This window comes from Dermacentor variabilis, chromosome 3 (assembly GCF_050947875.1).
Source record: "Dermacentor variabilis isolate Ectoservices chromosome 3, ASM5094787v1, whole genome shotgun sequence".
In the NCBI taxonomy this organism is placed as follows: Eukaryota; Metazoa; Arthropoda; class Arachnida; order Ixodida; family Ixodidae; genus Dermacentor; species Dermacentor variabilis.
The window spans coordinates 180990310-181006512 of record NC_134570.1 but is presented as its reverse complement, the minus strand read 5'-3'; the positions used below and the strand labels follow the sequence as shown (position 1 = coordinate 181006512).

The 16203-nt window shown below is 47.4% G+C and overlaps 1 pseudogene; it reads right to left on the bottom strand.

Moving 5' to 3' along the window:
- Positions 1–14940: 14940 nt before the first annotated feature.
- Positions 14941–15828, bottom strand: LOC142574933 (uncharacterized; annotated as a pseudogene).
- Between the last annotated feature and the right edge of the window lie 375 nt (positions 15829–16203).

Below are 16203 nucleotides of genomic sequence, written 5' to 3'. Positions count from 1 at the left end.
ACATTCCTCATCCCACTCAAATGGAACTTCTTTCTGCGTTAGGCGCGTGAAGCATCTTGTTTTTATGTCAAAGTCTTTTATGAAAGGTCTGAAATGTTCTGCTAATCCCAAAAACACACGCAATGAGTGGACGTCATATGGTTTCACCAATTGGGATATTCTCTCGACGGACTCTTGTTTCGTACTTTTTGGTAGTCCCATCAAAGACTATTCCAAGAAACACAACTTTTCTTTGAAAGAATGCACTTTTCTTAAAGTTAACCTTGAGTTGTGCGAAGCTCAAGGCATTTAATACCTGAGGCAGGTGTTCCTGATGCTCAGCCTCTGTTTTGGAGAAGACGATAATATCGTCTATGTACACGTTACAAAAGACACTTACGAAAGGCTTCAGGACTTCGTTCATAATCTTCTGGAACAAAGTTGGCGAGTTTTTCCAGCCGAAACGAAGCCGGTTATACTCGTACAGATCGCAGGGCGTGATAAAAGCAGTGTACATTTTTGTTTCTTCGGTTAGCGGGGTCTGCCAGAAACCTTTGCACAAGTCAATGCGGGAAAAACTCCGGCAACCACCTGTCTCATCTAAATCGTGTCTATCGTCGGCATGGGAAATGGTATAAGCTCTGTCTGGCGATTGAGAACCCTGTAATCTGTGCACAGTCTGAAAGTTCCATCTTTCTTCGGCGCAATAGTTATGGGAGAGGCGAAGGGTGACACCGAAGGCCGGATTATATCGGCGTCTAGCATCGCCCACAATTCTTTCTTCAACCATATCTTGCGTTCTCTTGACATGTTATAAGGTGATTTTTGGATGACGGTCTTGTCAGTTAGTTCGAAAGGCACCTTGTGCGACTTCATCTCTTGTGGATAGCTTCCTATGCATACCAGTTCAGGGTAGGTCGTTGCAATATCCTCCGTGCACTTGACAATTCGCAGGTTATCTTTTCTATCCTGCTACGTCTCTTCCCTTGATAGTCCTTTCACTAAAACCGCATCGTCCCAGTATACGTTGATTTTTAGTTTCTTTAAATCTGGTCTGGATAGCAGAAAGTCGTGCGTCATCCCCTCTATCACCAGTAGTTCACTCTCCGTTTCATGGCCTTGGAACTCGATATTTACTGAGGCCCACTGATTAAGGATTGTCACTTTTCCATCGTAACCTTGCACCCGTAGTACTCTTCCTTTATGCAGGTGACTTGCATCTATCAGCTTGGAATTTATTATAGACACAGAAGCACTACTGTCAACCAGCCATCATATGTCTGTTTCCCACTTTGACAAGAATGTGAAGTAGGCTTGAGCAAGTTAAATAAACAGTCTCAGTTGTGGTCATCGGGTTGGACTGATCACCCTGGTTTCTTAGTTTTTTGTCGTCGGAGACCCTTGAGCACCTGAAAGTAGGGGGACAGGGTCATTGTGGACGTTATTCACTCGACCTCTGGGAGCACGCCAACCCAAGTTCTCTGTGCTGCCTGCAAGGCGGCTCGGTTCTCGCAGATTACGGATTGACCAATCCACGCCGGTCCGTCTGAAGCGACTGCTTGGGCCAGCGGTTATATTTTCTTCTGAAGTAGATGGTATGTCGTGAAGGCACTCCAGGAGCCCGTCCATAGTTTTAGGTGATCGTACTTGCACTAGCTTCAGGACTTCCGCGTGGAATCGGTGCATTATTAGTGCTACTACGGCAGAAGGAGGAAGCATAGGCTCGGCTAGCTTTAAAAAACGGCGTTTTTTAAAGAAATACTCGACGGGGGAGCCCTGATTGAATTTTAAATTAAGCGCGGCGTCCCATCTTTGCAGTGGGTTGCTTCGGAATGTCGTCAAGAATTTTTCCTTCCACTGGTTCCAAGGGTTGCCAACATTATTCAATAATCTGCAGATCGTACCACTTCCGTGCAACAACTCTTAAATAACTACGCATGTTAGTAATCTTGTCCTCATTGGAGTGCCATTTGTTCTTCCCAGATGCATATTCATAGAATTCAAGCCAACTTTATGGGCTTGAAGAAATGCCGTCGAACGCACCGGGTTCAACAAAATTAGTCGCGGGCTTCGCAGCGTTTAGAGAGCTTATAAGCGATGTTACCAGTTGGTTTTGTAGCGCAATCTGTTCTTGTTGTAGCCGAAGAGCTTCCAAAGCGAAGCTCACCTCTTTTGTCGAAGAGCGTGATCCAGAGTCCTTTCGACGCATCGGTTGAAGAACTAATTCGTCGAAGATCGCCATACGCAAGTTCACTTTCACCGCACCCTTCCGACGTAGTTCAGCAATGTCCATAAAAGCCTTCTCTAAAACCAGGTTCACGAGTTCTGCCGAGTTGAGTTCGCGAGGTAGTTCCACCGCTGGTTCATCTTGAGCTTGGTATCTCGAAAACATGATCTCTGCGGAGGTCTCCTCGAGGTAAAATGTCACCCACATGTTGGAGTCAGTTGTCGGCTGCGCCAAAATAATGTAGCGTTGCTAGGTAAAGGACACACTACACGTAAAGCATTGCTGTGGAAGTGGCGTCCATCTCGTCTACGTTTTATTGTCATTTCTTTCTTCTCTTCTCCTGTCCCCCGGTTCCCGCGGTGCTTCATCTTCTATTCGAAGGCTCATACCGCTTGAATGTTAACTTATGTTCGGCATATTATTGCAGGTTCCATCCGTACACTTCACTTTGACGCAGTCGCTATTCGTGTTTTTGTGACGTTGCGTCACAGATAAGTGCATTGAGTGCAGCGCGACACTCTTGGCCAAACCAGAGGGCTGATGGCAAGAAGTTTCGAATCATAAATACACAGCTTTATTTTGTGCGGTCTAATCATGCATTATTAGTCTGTATACGTCATATCATGGTGGAGGCGGGCGAGTTCTCGCGGTTTTCGTGACTACGCATGACAGACCGGTGAAATGAAGGTGCCCTGCAAAATGTCTTACCAATCGGGAACGGGCAATTGCAAGATTCTAATAGAAGCAGTTTTGAATAGTTCAACGTTATGAGGTACCAAGCATGCACACTTCTGTGGCGCATTAAAGGAAAGAACTGCCTTCATAATGCCTGAGCATGTAATGTCGGCTCACGGGCATCTCTTCAGTACACCAGTATGTTTACAGATTGGTGAAATGTATTTGTCAAATTCTTCGATGTACTTCATTTTCTTTGATTTTTAGTCACTCAATTATGCCACTATGTGTGTGCGCATTCTTGGCGAATGATCGTGAGTGGGGATGTCCAGTTTGAATCCTACATGAAACCCGCATGTATAATGACGGAACATGAATATCTCTAAAACGCATCTCTAAATGAAAAAACTAGTGAATTCTAATTGATGGTCCCGTTGATTAACTTTATTTTCTTTGATTTAGTCATTGCATATATGCCACTGTGGTGCACCCGTTCTCGGCCAATTTTCTTTACTGAATACTTCTTAATCAAACACATCAGGTAAAAAATGCTTAATTGTTGGTGCTGGACACGTTGCTTCACCATCACCGCTCCTCGCTCGACATGCTTCATACGTCGTGCTTATCCTTGTGGCATCGCTACGTATGCGTGTCACACTGCCGATCCGGCTAGTTTAGAGCTGGCATTTAGGCATAGCTTACGAAATGCACAAACGTAAAAAAAAACTACATCAAAGTAAAGTTGTCCCTTGTGGGGTGGACAAACATGCATAATCAATGAGTTCACACGCTAGAAAGGATGCAAGTGAAAGTTATGCGCACATAACCATCAGTTGCACAGTATTCAGTTAAATGCTCTACTAAATCCTTGTTTCAAGTTGATTCCAGCATATGAGTCGAACATGGCTATTTCTTTATATTATATAAATATAGTGCAGTTTGAGGTATGGCAATAGAATGTTAGTGCTTTGGAACACATGAAACACTAAAAATTCCAGAGGGCATAAGTTTTAAATAAAAGGAAACAAGAGCAAAAACACTAGTTCTCTCGCCCTCTTCTGAGTGTCTAAAGACAAAGATAATACGACATGATAAATATCTTGAGTAAAGAACTATAAAACTCGCGGTATACTGAGGCAAAATAACTGCTAATATAAATCTCGGTATACTGAGGCAAGAAAAATTGAGACCGAAATGAGTGCACTGACTGGCAGTGGGACCGTGCTGTCAGCGCCTTTGTAGAGGGAGGTGCAGTATGGGAGCGCTAGCATGATTAATGGCATCGAAGCCAGCTGTTGAAGAAGACGACGGAGGCGCGAGCAGTGGCACGAGCGAGTTCACGCAATTATGCCGCGTTACACCGACGCTCAACCCTAAACTAAACTGCGAAAAGGACAGGCGCATGTTTGAGGAAGTAATCCGGAGCGAAGAACTAGCTCCCCAACTCTGGGCCGTCCAGCAGGTCCGCGACGCAGCCAGCAAACTCAATCTCCCGGTTGCGTCGTGGGAGACGCCCACTCCATGAGAGCCCAAAGCTCTCGTGGCCTGCAGGACCTCGAATAAAGTTGATTTCCTTCCTTCGTTCCTCAACCCTGGAGTGAGCGCCTAAGAGCTGCGCTGTAAAAACTGTAAACGCTGTAAGAGTGATAAACAAAGTCATATTTGCGTGCGATCAAGAGGCTTATTTACTGAGCAAAGCGTGCCGAGAATCACCTGCCTGAGATACATTAGAAGCTAGATTATCTGACGGAATAATACGCTGACAGAAAGAATTCTTGAGCATATCGTTGCAAGAAATGTTCGGTAGCAGGGTAGGGTCGTGACGATGCTACACGGGCACGCTATAAATGATCACATGTTACGAATGCGTGTTTGTATTTCACTTTTCATTTTCCATACAATGTAACTATTTCACGCGCGCGATTTTCAGGCAATATTCGTGCTGAGGAATGCTTGGAATGATGCCTGTAATACATAGGAACGACCTGGGTGTGAGAATTTTCACTTCACCGGTCGCCTTGGTTCCCTTTCGTTGTGCCGCAAGACTTGCTAGGTTGTGCTGCATAAGTACTGTAGCTGTCTTTTGTGTATGTATATAACACCAGCGCACCATAAATTTTGTATTTTATTACCAATGGTTTCCATATAAGCTTAAAGAACAGTTGCGGACCTCGCTGCCATGATGCGGTATTCTCAAGCCCAGGCAGAGAACGGGGAGTGAACGGCGTGACTGCTTCAAAAACATAGCCAACAACTTACCCTGACTCGCCACCTTCATGGGATTAACTATGTATCTATTCGTTGCAGCACCTCTGTGTCTTTCTTTGGACTTCTCCCTTGTCGCTGGGGTCTCTTCTGAACTCGTGCGTGGTTTCGTGCTTCTCTCCTTAGTGCATGATCCACGATAATAAAGCGCAAGTACAATATTTGGCCGAGCCATAGGATACTGAAGAAATTTCAAGCACTCGCACTAATGCTTCTTCCTAACAAGGACTTGGTCAATTCGCCATCCTTGCCTTTTGTTATCAAAAACGCAGATCTTCTCCTGAGAGGGTCTATCCGACCCTTCTTCCTTGATGTACTCTTCGCAACGCCGACGCCATCAACACGACCTAATGCTGATGACTTCCCCTGGGCAATTCGTTTCTGATGAAGCTTGCGACAACCCTCACAGGGCTCTCTCCTTGCTTTCAGATTTCTCTTTTCACTCAGACCGCTTACAGTTCTCCAAGCTGTCGGGCGACAAGTTATTGACACGAGTGCCACCTAATTGGGCACACGACTTCCGAACGATTCGCGGCGTTTTTTCGCCTGCGCACCACACTGGTCTCTGGCCAGTAAAGGAACTTTCCCGCACTTCGCCGGTGTATGATGCCAGTAAAGGAACTTTCCCGCACTTCGCCGGTGTATGACGCACGTACAGGAAGTGTCAAGTATGATGCCTCGAGTAAAAAAAATACACGAATCATTCGACGCGAATATAACACCAATACTACTTCACCACGGTGTTATTTGGTGTTCACGGAGGTGTAGTCGCCATAGCCGTGTCATCGACGCAACAAATTTTTTTTTCGCCAGGCCAGCACCAATCAACACAGCGGTAAAATGCTCGCCCTGAAAAATCAATAGCCGTACTAAACCCATCTCACGGAATTTCCCGACTTTACTTATCCCAGCGAGTTTCCATGAGAGCTGTGTCACCAAACTGTCCACAAGGTATAAACCAGTACGAGCCCTACGATTTCCTTCCGCGTCCGTCGGCCTAGCTCCGGACCACCTGTACATCACACAAGCTAATTTTTTATCCGTGGTCCATGTAGCAATTGCACGTCGCTGAGAGGGATTGTGGGCATCACCGCTTCACCTAGTATAGAATAAGAGCGATAAATGGCCACAATGCAGGGCTTAGCGCGCCATCAGGGAGGTACTCCGTCTGTCACGTACAGGACTTCACCCTCCATGACGCGGCTGACACTTGTTCTTTTTGTGTCATGAGGTCAATGTGTAATCGCAAATGTCTGCATACCCGAACAACGTCTCCAATAACGCGGTCATGTCCTTTGGTTTGTGCGAGCAGGAAAGGGGCGCATAAAACTTGAAATGCTTTATCGATTAAGACGTCCGCGTCCTCGACTTGTGCTTCATCTATCACGGCGAAATACTGGTTTCTCTGAAAAAGCTGAAGTCCACATTCAGTTTCTTCGCCTACTATTCGACACTCTCAATCCCCGAACCTCATTCTTGAACACAATGAACACACCTGGGACACAATACGTCAAATTTCTTCGCTATCGTGACTCAGCAGAAGAGACTCAACCTTTGCCTGATCGCATCTTGGCTCTGGGAGATTACCGTCAGGCAATCACAACGATGGGCCTCCGTCGTTTTTCCAGGTTCTTCGTTAAGACGCCTTCACCGCTCTACTAGGTAACCAATCAATCACCTGGATTCCAGCTTTAGCAGAAGCCCTCCAGGACTGCGAAGCATCTGCCCTAGCCGCCACTCTGTTGTCTCATCCAATATCAAATGCTTTCTTCGCACTCTTCACGATGCTTCTAGTACTGTTGTTAACATAGGTCATGCAACGCTTCATGCCTCATGGTGGTCATAGCAGTCATGCCTCGGTCATGCAACGCTTGGGGAAAATGTCAGCCCCTTGAGGTTCTTCACCAGAAAATGTGCTGCCCACAAATCGCCCTTTCCGCCGTTAGGTTCATCAACACAACTATTTCTCGGCGCAGTTGACTAGCCTGATCACTGCAGAGAGCTTCTTGTAATCGACGAAGCTGTTAAGAACTTCCCCACAACCTCGAAGAACATTGCTGTACCAGCTATACCAACCGCAAATCTCTGAACTAAGTCTTCTCACAATGCCACGATAAGCTTCCACCAGTCCATAAAAACCAGTTGTCGTTCATCGGCCAGTTCAACGCTGACATCCGCCATGTCAGCGGGAAGGATATTGTGGTCCTCGACACCCTCTTCCACGTCTACCATTAAGTTGTCGCACATCAATAATGATGTCATGATATGTGCAAACACATTGCAAATTTAATCAAGACACCGGAAGCTTTTACACGTTAAGAACGGACATCTATCACCATAATGCGATAAGTAGTCATTGATGAGATGGCTTCAATACTTATCGCGGTCAACATTTTTTGCGGTGCTTTTTTCCAACGTGGGCGGGAGTGGTGTGGTACGACGAGACTGATTTGAGCTTTTGATGGTCCCGGTGTCTAAACAAAGCATTCGCGATAATAGGCGTCACCATAATACGTAAAACCTGTAACTCCTTTGCATAGGCTTTTCAGGGGTGTACTTCACTAAAGAATGCAAAAAAGCTATCGTGTGCCTTATTTTAACGGCAGGACGGGAAATGAGTCAATATAAGATCCGACCAATGAACTAATAACATGGAACGGCGAAGAAAATTCTTGTTGGGTCAAAGGAGCAATAATAAAACGGCCGATATTTCCACGGTGAAATGCACTTCATCCGAACTATGTCACTCAAGATTCGAACTTCGTCACAAAATTGCTTACTGAGCAGAATCGTGTCGGACGATGAAAGCTGCTCTGGATTCTGGCTTCAGCTTATTCGCGGCTATTCTTCTGCTCGTGTGGTCCTCAAATTATTTTCTCAATCAGATTTATCCGGTGCTTAGGTGTCATCGGTGTGCACCATATTTCAAAGAATTTACAAGGTAACCAACATAAAATATAATCTTTAACGTGCTCTTCTTCCTCTACTGACGGCATGCGCAAACATTGGCCAACTGCGAAGGAAGTATCATTGGTCAGGCTTACGTTCAAGGTTACCGTATTGCAGGAATCGTGCGCAAGACAAATCACAATGTAGCGGAATTATACAACACATAAGAAAAATTGACAACCAATGCACTCTGTGAAGATGGAATGGCAGCGAAAACTGACGAGAGACAAAGCTCTCAAACGAAAAGCAAAGTGCTCCACTTCCGCCACGGGTTGGCCCGAAGATAATGCAATATCAGGTCTACCCGCGGCGGCGGTGAAGCAGGCGTTAAGCACTCCCCATAAGTGGGTCGATCCTGACGATGTGCAACACTGGGCCGACCCCCGATGAAAGTGAAGCAGGCGTTAAGCACTCCTCATACGTTCGCCAATCCCGAAGGTACTGCAATGCGGGGCTGACACGCGGAGGATGTGGAGCAGCTTTGAACACTTCCCATACGAGAGCCGATCCGGAAGATAGTGCAAAAACTGGCCCACCCACGGCGGAGGTGAAGCAAGCGTTAAGCACCCACCATATGTGGGCCGATCCCCAAGGTGGTGCAATGCCGGGCCGATCCTCAGCAAAGGTGAAGCAGGCATTTAGGACTCAAACATGGGCCCATCCCGAAGACCTCGAAGGGCGTGGTACCGAGCCCACAGGGCTATGTGGCATTGAGCTTGGACCGTTTCTGCACTATCACCAAGATCGATCGACATGCTGATTTTTCCTGTTGACGGACGCCTAAAACAACTATGGAAGCTTAGTCATATACAGCACTTGCTTTAAAAGTATCTATGGCACGGTCTGGACGTTTGATGAGCGGGGGGAGACGTTTAAAAAAAATGACCACTTACGTGTTGTGCAAGAGGAGAAGTGCCACCAGGCTATAAAAAGAAATGCTCTGCTAAACGGCAGCTTCATTCTGCAGCCTCAGAACCGGGTGCGTGAACTTCTAGAGAAGAGAGAAAGAAAACTTACAAGACTTTACCAAAACAGAAAGTCGATTCAGATAGATGTACAAAAAATGAATTCCTGCTAAAGGAATAAGTACGAAGCTTTCACGTATTGTGGATATCTATTTTAGACGCCCACGATACTTTGAATTCCGCAAAATGCGTGGCATTCCTCATAGCCTGCTTTTCGGGAATGGCGCCACCCCATTCATTGGCTTGCGGAGAAAACAAAGGTGATTTGAGTACCGTAACACGTGAAAGATGACATTTCATTGCAGATATACCACGAAAAAAATGTTCAAAGGCTTTAAAGTTTCATACGCGCACAGCTATGTCGCAGGTAAACTGACTTATGTTCAAAAGAGTATGTCATTTCCCATAATATACTCAATCGTGCAGTGTTTGCAAGGTGTAAGTGATTGCAAAGCATTTATTATAGCGATGTCAAGTATGCGGGCGCTCGTGTTGCAATTAGGCTCTTGGCGCCACCGCCGCCATGGTGCCCCGCTATCCATGACGCATAGAGTTTGTCGATGCGCCGTCTCTCTATACACATTCAAATGGGATACAACTAAAATGTAGTCCTATCTGGTTCACCAGGACACCGAAAATACTAAAATAACAGACAAAGCGTGCATATAGTAGAATGGTGTATTCAGTGAGCGAGCCAAGGCAATACTATGCACTGTACGATTACAATATTGGAAAAGTGATAAGGTATAGGAAAGTTTCCACTGCTTAATAGTTGCTGCGGTTTTCGGCACCAGTAGAGCAACATACCATTCTGCTCCGCTCGTGACCAGCGGCGCAAGAAAAGCGACATGATACGATTTAATGCCGTGTTTAAAATCTATGAACCCCCACAGCGAACTGTCAACCCCCCCCCCCCCCCCCCCCCGCCGCCAAAAGTCCACGTCAACGCTTTCCTTAAGCCTGAGCCGGGCATAGGCGATCGGCGGTAGTGGGAAGGATTCATGGTCGACAATGCGTTTGCTCTGTGGAGCGCTTTTCGCCCTAGCGTTTAATCAGATTTTTTTAATGAGAAGCATTCTTCACCATGGCAGACCGTTTTTTTTCCTGCTGGGATCAGACGGTTTCATTGGCCAACATCGATCCCACGTGGAGCCTTCGGCTCCTGTACAGCACCGAATAAACAATGTGGAATCACACATCGCTTGCAACGTCGCCTCTGGGATTCTAGGCAGAGCATATGCATAGGTTCTTCCACAAGTGCGCATTGGCATCAGCTATGAAGCACAACGGGCTTCCTCTGCCCTAAGCAGTGAATCCACCTGTGAAACCGCCAGTCAAGGTATGGTCGAAAGCACACTCGGTTGTACTGAAAAATTACTGCAAGTTAGGTCAGTTGGAATGAAACCATAATGACTAACGCTGAGTCCCTGTCGTTACTTCTCTGCATATGTGTTCCCTTCCCCTATGCGCATTACTCCCAATGAACACTGTAAATGTTGACCGACGTACATTGAGCGATCATGTTAAGTGGTGTACATGGATATGACAGTACATAATCTAAAATGCAAAAAATATGATGTTTTACGTGGCACAGCCACGATCTAGTTATGAAGCAAGCCGTGTCGAGGGACTCCAGAATAATTTTCTCCATCTGAGGTTCTTTACCATGCACCTAAAACTAGTTGCAAAAGTGTTTTCGCATTTTGCCCCACCGAAAAAAGGCCGCCGTGGCTGGGATTAGATCCCTCGACCTCGTGCTTCTCAGCCCAACACCATAACCAATAAGCAAGCTCAAACGATGACTTAGGAGCACACCTGCTGGGTCCAAATGTACGGCTTGGTTCGGCAGACAAGCAATATAGCTCCATTGTACAAGTGAAATGCAATGCATGTAAGCTGATCAAATAGAGCAATCTACAATATATCAAACCGCACTTTTGGAGGCAAATTTATTACATGTGAGCCTACATGTTCAAAGGTCGAGGAAACGGCAGAAATCCTTCGTTGCGATTACCTCACGGTAATCTTCTCGGGTCCAGTTGCGGTGAAACTAAGGTTTAGTACCTTCTGCTGAGACGCGGTAGCTTTGGAAAGGAACGGATTGTGCCCCAGGTGTGCTCAGATTATATTCATGAACCAGGTTCGACGATCGAGGGGCTCGAACAATAGGCGAAGAACATGTTGGGAGACTTCTTCTACCTGAGAGAACCAGAGTATTCCAGAGAAAGTACAACTTCAGGACACCGATGACTTAATGTAATGGGTTTGAAAGTTTTTGTGCCCTTTACCTACTCGCAGAAACCAAAGAACATGATCGCATTATTCGGAACGTTGTCCGAGTTGTCATGGATTTGCGATTAGACCTTGGCAAGATCAAACATGAAGAACATGTGATAGCCACATGATGGAAGGCGAAATACCGTATGAAATACAGAGCACCTATCAGAAATAGTGCAGGCCTTGATGACGCGCTAAACCCTGCGTAGTGACCTGCTATCGGTCTTCTTCAATACTAGGTGAAGCGGTGATAGTCAAGGTCCCTCTGAACGGCGTGCAATTGCTACGGGGACCCCAGATACACCGTTAGCTTGTATGATGCTCAGGTGGTGCGGAGCTAGGGCGTCGGACGCGGAAGGAAATCGTAGGGCTCGGCGGGTTGATATTGTTACGCAAACAAAGGGTTAATACTGGAGACTATTTACAAAATATATTTAGAAAAGGTAACTGCAGCGCTAGCCAGTTGAGCCAAGAGCTCGAGAGCCAGAGAGCGTTCGACATCTTCGTCGGGGCGCCCACGTGCATCGGCCACAACAAACACACATATGCATGTATTATTACCCGCGGCGGCAGAAGCACCGTCCCGAAGCGCCTAATTATTGGTGATACCACGAGAATAATATGGCTTGAAGCGTGCGACATGCACAACGTCAGTGGAATTTGGGGGCAGATGAGACACTGGTACTGACTCGGGCACTTCCGTTGGTAACTGGAGTCAGGGCCCGCAGCACGCGATATGGGCCTGTGTACAGAGACAGCAGTTTTTCAAAGGCCAACGTGACGATTTGGGGAACACAGGAGTACCAGAGATCCAGGCGAAAAGTGGACGTGTCTATCTTGGCGATGGTGCAAACGCCGTTGCTGGTCTTGAGAGGTCAGGGGCGAGCGCGGGCAATTTCGCGTGCTTGGGCTGCCCTAGTGATGTCGTCAAGTGCACACTCGCTTGTCTCTGCTGCGGCGGATGGAAGGGATGCGTCCAGATGCAATGTAAGTTATCGGCCGAACAGCAGAAAGAATGGGGAGTAAACGGCAATGTCGTGACGCGAAGAATTATATGCAAAATTTGCATAAGGTAGGGCAAGGTCCCAATCAGCATGGTCGGACGAGAAATACTTTGCAAGCATGTCTGTTACGGTGCCATTCAGACGCTCAGTGAGACCATTAGTCTGTGGATATTAATACGTGGTCCGCTTGTGCTTGGTTGAGCAGGACTGCAGGATGTCGGCTCTGACTTGAGAAAGAAATGTCCGCCCACGGTCTGTGAGCAGTTGGTGTGGAGCTCCCTGCTGCAGAATCACGTCACGTAAAAGAAAATCGGCGACAAATGTGGTGAAGCTTGTTGGATGCGCTCTGTTCGTGGCGTAGCGCGTGGCGTTATCTGTCGCCACAGCGACCCACTTGTTGCCAGACATGGATAGCGGGAAAGGGCCAAGTAAGTCTAAGCCAACGAGAAAGAACGGCTCCGAAGGAATGTCCAGCAGTTGAAGGCAGTCAGATGGGAGCGTCGATGGTGTTTTTTGACGCTGGCATTTTCCCCGCGGCGCAGCGTATTTCCCGAAGGAGCGGGCAAGGCCTGGCTAAGAGGAGCGCCGGCGGATCCTGTCGTAGGTACGGGAGACGCCAAGGTGACCTGCCGTTGGTAAATAGTGAAGTTCTTGGATAACAGCTGACCGTAGGTGGTTAGGAATGACGAGGAGTAGGACAGGGCCGTTGGGGCGTATATTGTGGTGGTATAATACACCATTCCGGAGAACAAGCTTGCTAAGTGGCATCACGGCGTTGCTCGTCGGCAACGTGTAGCAGCTGAGAAATGGAGAAAACGCAAGCGTCGGTATCGGGATCGGGGTCGCCGGGTGGTTCGTCCACCGGATAGCGTGATAAACAGCCGACATCTTGATGTAATTGGCTCGAATTGTACAATACTGTATAGAAATATTCTTGCAGTCGCATAGCCCAGCGACCACGCCGGCCAGTACGATCCTTGAGTGAGAAAAGCGAGCAGATCGCCTGGTGGTCCGTCATTGCAGAGAAGTGCGTGCCATACAAGTACGGGGGGAATCTGGAAACTGCCCACTCAGTCTGGTTAACCTCCCTGCCTTTCCGTCTTCCCTTCTCTCTCTCTCTCTTCTCTGGAAACTGCCCAGACAAGAGCTAGGCATTCACGATCTGTAATCGAATAGTTGCGCTCCGCTGCTTTGAGGAGGCGGCTAGAGTATGCGATAACGTGATCTTGACACTGTTGAGGCTGGGCTAAGACGGCTCCAATACCGTGACCACTAGCATCGGTACGCACCTCTTCAGGAGACGACGGGTCAAAGTGGGCCAGAAGAGGTGGCGTGGTGAGAATGTTGGTTAGGTTGGTAAACGCGGCAGTTATAGAGGGGCCCCATATAAATGGCAGGTCCTTCTTTAGAAGATCACTAGGAGGTCGGGCGGTCGACAGTTGTCGGTCTCGAAGATGAACTTCGCTCCCTCCAAGTAACACGAAAACTTCTGGGCAGCCCAAACTAAACAAGCGAATTCCTTCTCTGAAGCGCTGCAGGCTTCCTCTGTTATATTTAGTTTACGGCTGACATAGAGGATAGGACGCTCCTCGTTATTGTCGCCGACCTGACTAAGTACCACACTCATACCTCTGTCGCTTGCGTCGCATTTCACTATGAATTCCTTTGTGTAGTCTGGCGCGCGAAGCACAGGACGAGAAACTAATAGCGTTTTCAAACTTTGGAAAGTGTTCTCTTTGTCCTTATCCCAGTGTACGCGACTCGGTGCTCCCTTTCGGAGGGCGTCCGTTAATGGACTTGCCATTTGCGAGTTATTCGGAGTGTACCGTTGATGGTACCCCACAAGTCCCAAAAATTAACGAAGGTCTGTTTTCGTGCGCGGCTGAGAAAATTCTCCAATCGTGGCTATTTTCAGCTCGGCCGGCCGTGTCGTGCCTTGGCCGACAACATGGCCCAGATAAGTAACCTGTGAACAACCAAATCTACGCTTTTCCACTTTCATCGTTAAGCCGGCTTCCCCCAACCGTGAAAACACCTCTTTGAGGTGCGATACGTATTGTTCCCAGCTATCCAAAAAAACTGCTATATCATCAAGACACACTAGTTCTGCTGGCGATAACCCTGGAGCCTCATGTGGGACCGTTCGCAAAGCAAACAATGTTGCCGGCAGACAGTTCTCCCAGTCCTCTTTGTGTTCGTAACAGAGCGCACGCAAAACGCGCTTAAGCACTGAATGTCACATCTCTACACTGTTTGACTAAGGGTGTCAGATGGAACTGTGTATTAACTTTACCCCGCACTTTTGCAAGAATGTGGAAGTCAGTGCTCTGGTGAATACTGACAATTGATCCGCCTGAATTTCCGCTGGAAACCCAACTCGTGCAAACACTGTCAAAAGCGCGTCTACTACTTCGGTGGAGCTGAGCTCTTTCTTAGGGATTGCTTCTGGAAATTTTGTAGCCGAACACACCATGGTAAACAAGTACCTGTAACCCGAAATTTTTTTTGGTAGAGGCCTTACCGTGTCTATCACAAGTCGTCTGAAAGATTCTGTTATTAAGGGCACTACATTTAGTGGAGCCTTCCATGTCTCTCCTGGTTAACCCGAGCGCTGGCAGCTGTCGCATGATCTTACAAAATTTTCTACGTCTTTGAAACAGCCAGGCCAGTAGCATTCCATAAGCAATCTTTCCTTTGATTTGTTGATGCCTAGGTGGCCGGACCACCCATTTCCATGACAGAGACTCAAAAGGTCCTCCCTGTACCTAGCGGGTACGACTAAATGATCTAAAATCCTACACTTTCGATCTGTGTAGTGCCGATACAACAATCCTCCTCTCTCATGTATCGACACGTCGCGCCTAGGAGTGCCTTCTTTAGCTGTGTGGTGTAATTTAGCTAAGCTGTCATCATTCTCTTGCTCCGCTGCCAGTGACTCTCTGTCCACACGTAAGAGCTGATCAAAGTTCTTTGAGGCCGGTGATAATAACGACCCTGTCTTGCCTGCTAGTGCATCAGCGGGCTCTTCCTGCAGGGGTGAACTTTGACACTCTAGTGCTACGCTCTCATTGGGCTGGTCAGCTGGCACGCTTTCCTCAACTGTTCTTTCATCAATCGAGCCTAGCTCGGATTCGGTTATAGCAGTTATCTGCTTTGCTACTTCCACTGGAGCAGCTTGTGCATTTTTGGCCGAAAGCGACGCGATTCTACGAGCTTGGCCTCGCGTCAATGCCTGTACTATGCCCTCTCCCAGTTTAAGCCCTCTGTCACGCAGTAACTGATTCGAACGATTCGAAAAGATCTAAGGGTACTGCAGTGACGAAAATTTCGAGACTGCAGCCTCAGTCTCTAGCTCTCCGAATGGTCCACTGATTTTGACTTTGGCCATGGGCAGACACACGCTGTGTTCTTCTACAAACTGTTTGATCCATGCTACTTCTCCGGTGAAGTCATCTACCGTCACGTAAGACGGATGGACAATGTCCATCGTGGCGGCACTCTCTCGCAGCACTCGGCTTGGTTTGCCATTAACTTGCAGGTCGTGAAGATATGGACTTAAAAGTTCCATATTCTCGTCTTTTTCCTCCACGTAGAAGAAAACTACGCTAGGCTTCGCGCAGTTTACAGCTATATGTTCCAATTTGTGGCATTTACAAGAGCGGATCGGCCTAAAGGATTCGAATTTTCTTTTCTGTTCCTTTTGTGCAGTTTCCCCATTAAGTTTCTCCTCGCTCTTTTCTGTGGGCTTTTCCTCCACTTCTACAGGCTCCGATCGTCTAGTCTGCGAACCCTTTTGGCCATTTTGGGGCGGTCCATATTGACCGTCCCAATTTCCGTCCACGGCGTTCAACTTTCTACGCGT